Source organism: Squalius cephalus, assembly GCF_949319135.1.
Source record: "Squalius cephalus genome assembly, chromosome: 11".
Lineage (NCBI taxonomy): Eukaryota > Metazoa > Chordata > Actinopteri > Cypriniformes > Leuciscidae > Squalius > Squalius cephalus.
In genome coordinates, this window is record NC_137132.1 from 35354628 (window position 1) to 35363332 (window position 8705).

The window sequence follows — 8705 nt, forward strand, 5'->3', positions numbered from 1 at the left end:
CTGGCCTTAAAAGCCATCCTCCCAAACCTGACGGGGCATCCAAGTGGTATCCTATATAAATCGCCAGGGCGTTTCAGGTCAAACAACCTGAACACCATGGCCAAACTCCTCCTCTTATGGGCACACGCCAATCTGCACTCGCTGAGAGTGGCGCATGTGCCAGGCATTCTGAACCAGGGTGCAGATATGCTATCCAGAGACAATGTTCCCCCGGGGGAATGGTCTCTTCACCCCCTGACGGTTCAGCTGATCTGGAGTGTTTTCGGTGAGGCAGAGGTCGACCTCTTTGCCTCAGAAGGCAACTCTCAATGCCCAATCTTCAAAGACAGGGACGCGCTGACCCACGACTGGCCCAGCCGCCCTCTTTATGCATTCCCTCCGGTCTTGATGCTCCCTCAGGTCATCGAACAGGGGACCTCCTCATGCAGGCGAACGGGACAATCTGGCATCCCCTCAACGGGTACCCGGGAGCCCCCCGGAAAAGGTATTAAACACCATCACTGAGGCTAGAGCACCGTCAACTAGACACCTTTATGCCCTGAAATGGTCAGTGTTCACCGACTGGTGCGCAGCCTGGGACCTTGACCCTTATTCAAGTGAAGTACCACTGGTACTTTCTTTTCTCCAAGAGCTGATGGACACGGGTCGAATCCCCTCCAAGCTCAAAGTATATGTGGCGGCCTTAGCAGCCTTCCACGCTCCTGTGGCAGGCCAGTCACTGAGAAGGAACAACCTCATTGTGCGTTTCCTCAAAGGGGCCAGGAGGCTGAACCCACCTTGACCCCCTTTTATACTGGTCTGGGACCTTTCCACTGTCCTCAGGGCCCTAAAGGGACCCCCTTTCGAGCCACTTCAGTCGGCTGATCTAAAGCCTCTTTCACTGAAGACCCTCAGCATTGAAGCATTGGTCCTAGCCCTAGCATTGGTCAAGCGAGTCGGTGATTAACAAGTACTCTCTGTGAGCGCTTCCTGCCTTGAGTTCAGGCCCAACGACTCCAAAGTTGTCCTTAGTCCCAGGCATGACTATGTTCCCAAAGTTCTCTCGACTCCGTTCAGAGCTCAGGTAATTTCTCTATCAGCTCTTCCCCCTTCGAAAGAAGATAGAGATGTGTCTCTTCTCTGCCCTGTTAGGGCCCTTTGAGTCTAATTAGAGCGTTCTGCCCCATTCAGGCAGTCAGAACAGCTCTTCATATGCTTCGGTGGCTGCACCAAAGGGCTTCCTGTCACCAAGCAGAGACTATCACGATGGATAGTAGACGCTATCGCCTACGCTTCTATGGGCCTTCCTTGCCCCATTGGCGTTAGAGCTCATTCCCCGAGAGGCATGGCCTCATCCTGGGCCTAGTCCAGTGGTATACCAATTGAAGACTGTGTGGCGGCCGGCTGGTCCTCGCCGTCCACATTTGTAATATTTTATAACTTAGAGGTTCCTGCTCTGCAGGCTCAAGTTCTTTATGTATAAAGGCCTTGGCCTCGGGGGAGCCCAAGCCTTTTATCACCCGATTTGACTTTAGCTCTACTATTAACCTCGGGCTTCGAGCCCTAGGTGATAGTTAAGGGCGAAGTGTTAAGCTGAAAGCATGGCGTTTTAAAATGGGTTCCCATAGCGTATAGCTACGCAATACTCGTTCCCTTACTCTCAGGGAACCGAGGTTACGTTAGTAACCGAGTTTGTTTACTTGCGTTGTCGGGTTATTGGTTTGCATATAAACCCAGACAACAGATTATTTCAGTGATATTTGTGAGTTATCGGCGTACTGGTGTGCATGTAAACATGCTCATTTTCGTAATCATACTTTAGATCTAATTTTGTCACATGGAATCAGTGTTGATGGCGTTGAAATTCTGCAGCACAGCGATGACATCTCAGATGATTATCTAGTCTCATGTATACTCCATTTAGCCAAGGCTGCAAATCAAACCTCCTATTACAAATATGGTAGAACTGTCACTTCTACCACTAAAGATTGCTTTATAAATAATTTTCCTGATCAGTTTCAACTCCTCGGCATACCAAATAGTTTAGAAGATCTCAATGTTTCAACATAAACTATTGACTCTCTTTTCCAGCACTTCAGACACGGTTGCTCCTTTGCGCTTAAAGAAGCTTAGTAGGGATGCACCGACACCACTTTTTCCAGAACGAGTCCGATACCAATACTCCCATTTTTGGTACTCCCTGATACCGATATTGAAAACCATTACCTGTATTTTCACTGTATTTCTAATTTTCAAATGTATTAGAAGATAAAACAAAAGAATATAAATCATATTAGTTGGCTTAATTTGTTCATCAAATATATTTCCTTCAGTTATTTTCATGCTTAATTAAGACTGCTAAAATGCATTGTATGAGCTTCTGTTACTTTCACTGTTCATTCTATTGCTCTATCATATTTTATCTTTCATTTAATAGCACATCATATCTTTCATTTAATAGCACATCATATATTTAGAGCAGCTCCAGAAGGTCTCAGTGCTGAGGATTGGGTCAGTGGTACAAATGTTTAGACACCAGTGAAATATCAATTCTTTATTCCAATTTTGATACTACAAAAACTACCAGCCTAATTAATGTGAATTTAAAACATTATTAAAGAGAAGTAAGCAGTCAGTAATAAAATAAGAACAAATAATCAAATTACACATATATAGCACAAATAGCACAAAGAAAGGCTACAAATGAAATAAACAGTGTTTTTACAGTTTTTCAGGTAGATCTAACAGGTACAGAAATTTGAATAAGGTAATCAAATGTGAAAAAAAAAACATTGCATATTCTCTACTGTATAAATTAAATATAGATGGATCTTTTTGTAAAGTTGAAAAGGGTAGCCTATTTAGTCAAGAGCAGTGAGTAATTTATGTGTCCTTTGTTTGATTAACATTAAAACACAGCAGCAGGTTTATTAAACTGCTGCCCCTTTAAGACAGAACGCACGGACCCCATTTTGAATATACTCTCTACGTTCACATGAGATATAACCGACTTTGTTTAGTGGGATTCTCCCAAGACAGGCGTTTTTACTTAAACTTGTGTGAATTCGTCTGTACAAGCGCAAGACATGAAATACAATTCAATTCAGTATTCGCGCGCGGTCTATGAAGACGTTGGTTTTCAGAGCTTTGGTGGCTTTGGATGTTTCGTTCATGGAACTTCTTGACCTGCAAACGTCCTGTAATAATGTAGGGAACCACCCATTATACATAAATCAGGTAACAGTTCATGTTTTACTTAGACATACGATTTAGTTTTAATCCAAAGAACACGTGCTGTTCACTCAGATAAATGATAATAAATTATAAAAGTATAAATTATATTATCAAACTCAGTAAACACCCTACTAATAATGCATACTACAGAAAAGCAGATGAGCACAGAATATGACGAAAGAAAGCAAATTTGTATTCAGTGCAAATAAACCTGCTGCCTGTGTTTTATTAATAATGTATAACGAATTGTGTTGTTTTTTTTGTTTTGTTTTTTATAACTGTTGGTCCATTAAAGTCCGCGTGAACCGGAAGTTCCAAACGACTTTTCTCCAGTGTTGTGACGCATTTCCCAGTGAAACGGAATATTGAACAGAGGGCAGGGTTTTACTCTAGCGCTCCTCCTCTCCATCTCTGCTCATAACAGACTAACGGTTTGAGGGGAGTGGTTAAGCGTTGCCCAAACCAATTCCTCAAACCTACGTCATCAGAGAAGGTCCTCCAATGCAGAGGGGAGGGGCATTTTCAGATTTTGATTAAAGATTACGAAGCCAAAACATTTTTTTGTGTGGATTGACTTGCATGGATGAATTGTTCACCACAAAACGATCAATTTAGGCAAACAAAGTAAATATGGTCAATTCTGATTTCATGTGGACTTTAAGCCTCATTTTTTATGAGCCTCACAGGTTTTCTATGGGAGCAAAACGCTTAATTTACAATTAAACGCACTGCGTTCATATTCTGTGCTCACCTGCTTTTCTGTAGTATGCAATATTAGTATGGTGTTTACTGAGTTTGATTATATCATTTATTTATTTTAATAATTTATTTAATGCATTAAGCCATGTTAGCATTTCAGAGCGTCCCAGAGGATGCTGGTTTCGTGACATCATCGCGTACACTAGAAGTCCCATTTCATTGGCTAGGCACCAACCAATAAAACAGCTCATTGGAACACCCCCGCACCCGCCCCCCTTTCTCTCTCGCCACCACTGAGTTTCAAGTGCACAAGTTAGTTTTGTACGTAATATATCACGAAAAGAGTAGCAAAAGTCAAGGCGCGAAATTTTGTACAAAAAAAAAAATGTGTGAGATGGCTTCCTCCCTATCGGGAGTTATTCTATTGAGGCCAGCGCTCTGTCAAGCTCCAGATAGAACTACAAAGTCAAGCATTGGCCCTCTTTGGGCCACCTTGATAGTTGATAGCCACCTTATACTAGAGTAGCAGTTCTCCTTAGCCTGGGTTTCCCCATGCTGCCTTGCGCACAGCGCGATTTTATTCACGCTGCCAGGCAGCCGGAATACCATGGACCAGATTTTCCCCTCAGGGAGGGAACCAATCACAGACCGGGGAGGGAGCAGCAAGACAATGACGACGTCTATGCGACACACCGAAGCAGTTTGTTTATATCTATGGATCCAACATGGCATCAGACGCGAAGTTACCTTTCGATGCAGCCTTAGATAGTGTTCTAAGTAGTTTAGTCGCTGAACGCCATCGTGTACACATAAATCTCTGACCCATCGTCTTTTTCCTCGTCGAATTTCTGTCGCTCTACATACGTCACCTGGTATAATTAAAACGATTGGCTATGAGCTACGTACAGGCACATTTGATAGACATTCGTAGCGCCCAATAAACGGCTCTGGGCATTCGTAAACCACGCCTCAAATACGAGAAAATGAACATGTGGTTCCCAGACCACGTCTCAATGAGACGAGGTCTGACGTTAGCCAGGCTAAGTTCTCCTCTCACTTTAGAGAGTCGTTGAGATTATAGCTCTGAACTTTAGTCACTTTATATCCGTGTGTGCCCTAGGGGTGACCCCGAATAGTCGAAGATTCGATGCTTCAATTGGAGGAGCCTGATTCGACTACCGATCTTACGGTCGAATCTTCGCAGAGGTGTTATGAAACGAGGATCATGCCACTTTGGCTATATGAGGGCGCTCAATGTCTGATTTCACGTAGAACTACCGGTTTAATACGTTAATATTCAGCCTATTATGATAATGCTGTATATAAAAATGTGCAAAGAAAGAAGCTTTTAATAAATATTTTTTAACGTGCATGAATAAATCCAAACACCCCGTGACAGATTTAAGTTTCGCTTTCAATCCGTGACCGACAGAGGAGCGTCTTGGCGGCAATGATTTAAATCTTTAACAATGTCTGGGATAAGAAAATCGAAAGTGTGAATGTAAACCATCAGAAAGGATATTCTCCAAGGCTGGATTTAGCATCAGGAAAACCATGATCACACTTCTGCCGGCCAACGTTAACAAGTTGGTTTTCCACAGGACATTCAAAAATGCTTAACGTGAAAAAAGCTTTTAAAACGCTTAAAGTGCACTTTAACGTGGCTTAATGCATGTACACAGTACACACTTTATTAAGAAACCATACTATGTGCAGATAAGCAGATGAACCCAGAATATGAACGCAATGCGTTCCTCCTATAGTAAAGCGTTTTCTTTACATAATTTGATATTTTAATTTAACTATTTTAGGAGATTAAGTCGTTAAACGTTTTTCACGTTAAGTGTTTTAGAAGGTTTTTTATCCGCGCGCACAAAAGACTCCAACGGACACAGACAGTGAAAGACTGGATTTGTTCTCTCGATCAGGTAGGGAGGGGTACAAGTGATTTCAAAACTTTTCAGCCGGTTCTTATTTGATTTTTGGATGCTGTGAACATTTTTAGCTAAAAAGACTGCCACTCCAGTTTAGCATTTATTGTTGTTTCTGGCTACTATCGTTATTTTAATAATTTCTTTATTTTAATTTTATTTATTGATCTGTCAGGGTTATCTAATCTAACTATTTGTGGCTTGTGTTTTGAATATATGTTCCCCTGCACTTTAGGCATTTTCACACATTTGCTCATCTTGTGACTTGATACTGATTTATTTCGTTTTGTATTTTTATTTATTAGAAAGGTATATTCTGTTCTAATTTAATTTAGTAAATTAATTGTTTATTTTTTCGGTGCATCGATGTTGTGCTGTACTTAGAGCCTGCTCGCACAGGTAATTTAGCCGATTTAATTTGATTTGCATGTGAAATGCAAATCCTGTCTGCAGTGTGGCCATTCTGGAGTTATTTATGTTATTTCTTAGTTTTATTGATCCAAAATGTTTTTATACATTTTCTTCTATATCTTTGTGTGATTTTCTGTACATCGCGGCTTTGAAATGTTAAAGCCACGCCCCCAGCCCCACCCCCATACACGTGATTCGACCATTAGTCGACTATAGGCAAGACTTGACGATTCTGATTCGACTATGAAAATCCATAGTCGGGGACACCCCTAGTGTGCCCTCACGGTGCCGCCTCGATTTCTGGCTTAGGCTTAGTAACTAGGAAATTGGTGGCGGTTTGCTAAGCATTAGCAAGAGCTAGAGCCCATCAGGATAATTTATTCCTGTAAATCTAGTTGTTCCTAGTACTGGCCTCCTCTTACTAAAAGAGTCGTCTTTTCTCTCTAGAAAGTAAGAAGCAGTATGCTCAGGCCTCTGCCCTTTAGAGCTGAGTATTGTGGCTAGTTTATCCAGTTAGGCCTTATAATTGAAAAATTATTTTTTTCCACTGAAGTCATTAGGTTGAATGTCATTGGACACTTATTGTGGACTCCATTTCCTTGGGTTTAGTAGAGAATGTAAAATCTGTCTTGTAAAAAATGCAAGATAATAGGCCTCGACCCTGATACATTCCTCAGGGTCATGCTGATAGTACTCCCCTTGTTAGGGTCTTTATTAGAGTACTTTGCCACCCATAGCTCGTGTGATATCACCCTTCACCACCCAGGCTCAGGTAGAGACAGATTACTTAATCCCTCCCACTTGGGATGGTTGAGTATGCTCCCTGAGAGCCGAAGCACTGCCTGGGCTGACGCCTGTGACATTCGAAGATGTAGGCCTTACAGTAGGCCTCCTCTATAGTCCGGTAGCGTAAGATTGTACTCACCTTGCTTTAAAGGGTTGATAGCGCTTCTGCTGTGTATACTGCCTGTTGGCAATGTGAAATAAGTATAACCAGGCCCAGAGAGATGTCTGTTAGAGCACCTGACTTCTGTGGCTAGCTCTGCTAACAGTTCCGCTATCAAGTAGTTAGGCCTTGGCAGGCCCCCTTGAAGGCGGATCTCCAGCGAGTTGGATGTTTAGCATTGTAAAGACAACACCTAGCTTAGAGCCTGGTCAATACTTATCAGGTTTTGAGTATAGTGTTTCAGAATCTATCTGAGGATCGTTCTGTATGAATACTTAGCTCCCTAAGTCTGGTCAGAAGGTCAAAAGACTCTCATGAGGCCTCCCTGTTAGATCAGCCCTAGAACTGGAGCGCTCCCCTATTAAGACAAACCATGTGCAAATGCATAAGTCAACACCATTGTTGAGTATTTTCTCCTTAAAACTGCAGCAAACCAAATACTCAAAAACACGGTTTGAAATCGCTGGTGTTTCTGACGTCACAAACTACCTTGTAACCAATCAGATCAACGTGTTATCGTCAACGAGTGGATCTCTGAGCTGGTGTGAGTGAGTGGAGGTGGGGCTAATTTGCATGTAATTAGAACCGTGTATACTAAATAAGGCAAGGGTGTAGAGTTACATTCAACCTATGTTAAGGCATGAAAAAAAATTCAAGGAAAAAATCTTTAAATGTGTCATTTTGGTGATCAGAGATGAGTTTTAAGGGGTTAAAATTATTGACTACAGGGGGACTTTAAGTAAACATTTTCAGTACACTTTCCACTTCTGCTTTAGCAAATTAATCTACCGAACACTATTGACAGCTACAGTAACAGAATGTTGACATAAGGCTTGGGCATCTCCAGCCCCCACACATCAGGGTAGTGATATTACTCTTAAACAGCATATAAAGTTAAAGATAAACAGCATTTGTCCTACATAACAGCGCCAATACATATATTTCTAGCTCTAGGATATTACAGACAGATCTTTTTTTTTTCTACAGGGTTTTTTTTTTCCAACTTGTTTTTATCTTTTTTTAGAAAGATGTTTTTCTTATCAAGAAGGCCCTTCAAAGTGAAACAAGCCACAAGTCATCCTGTTTTCCTATTAATAGAAGGTGCAACATCAACTTGACCTTTCAATCCAGTTGTGCAAATAAAATTAAGGTCTTGCCACATAAAGTAGACTTAAGTTTTTTCTGCCCTGCCTTTCCTATTTTCCTCCTGTTAGGAAAATAAATTGTTACATTAGCAACATGCATATAAAGGACTGTCAATCATTTGAAATTAACTTCATAATGCTGCTGATGATTTTACCTGAGATTGGTGCAACACACATGATTAGAGGTGGCAGAGCGTGTTGGCAAGCTGAATAGCTGTCACAAAACAGTAATGAATAAAGACAGCAGAAAATCATGATTAAAAAAGAGAGGTTGGCTACCTTACTCTCATGCTTTCATTTGTTCTTTCATCGCTCTTATTATGAAGTGATAGTAAATAACTATAAATGGATCATCGTTTG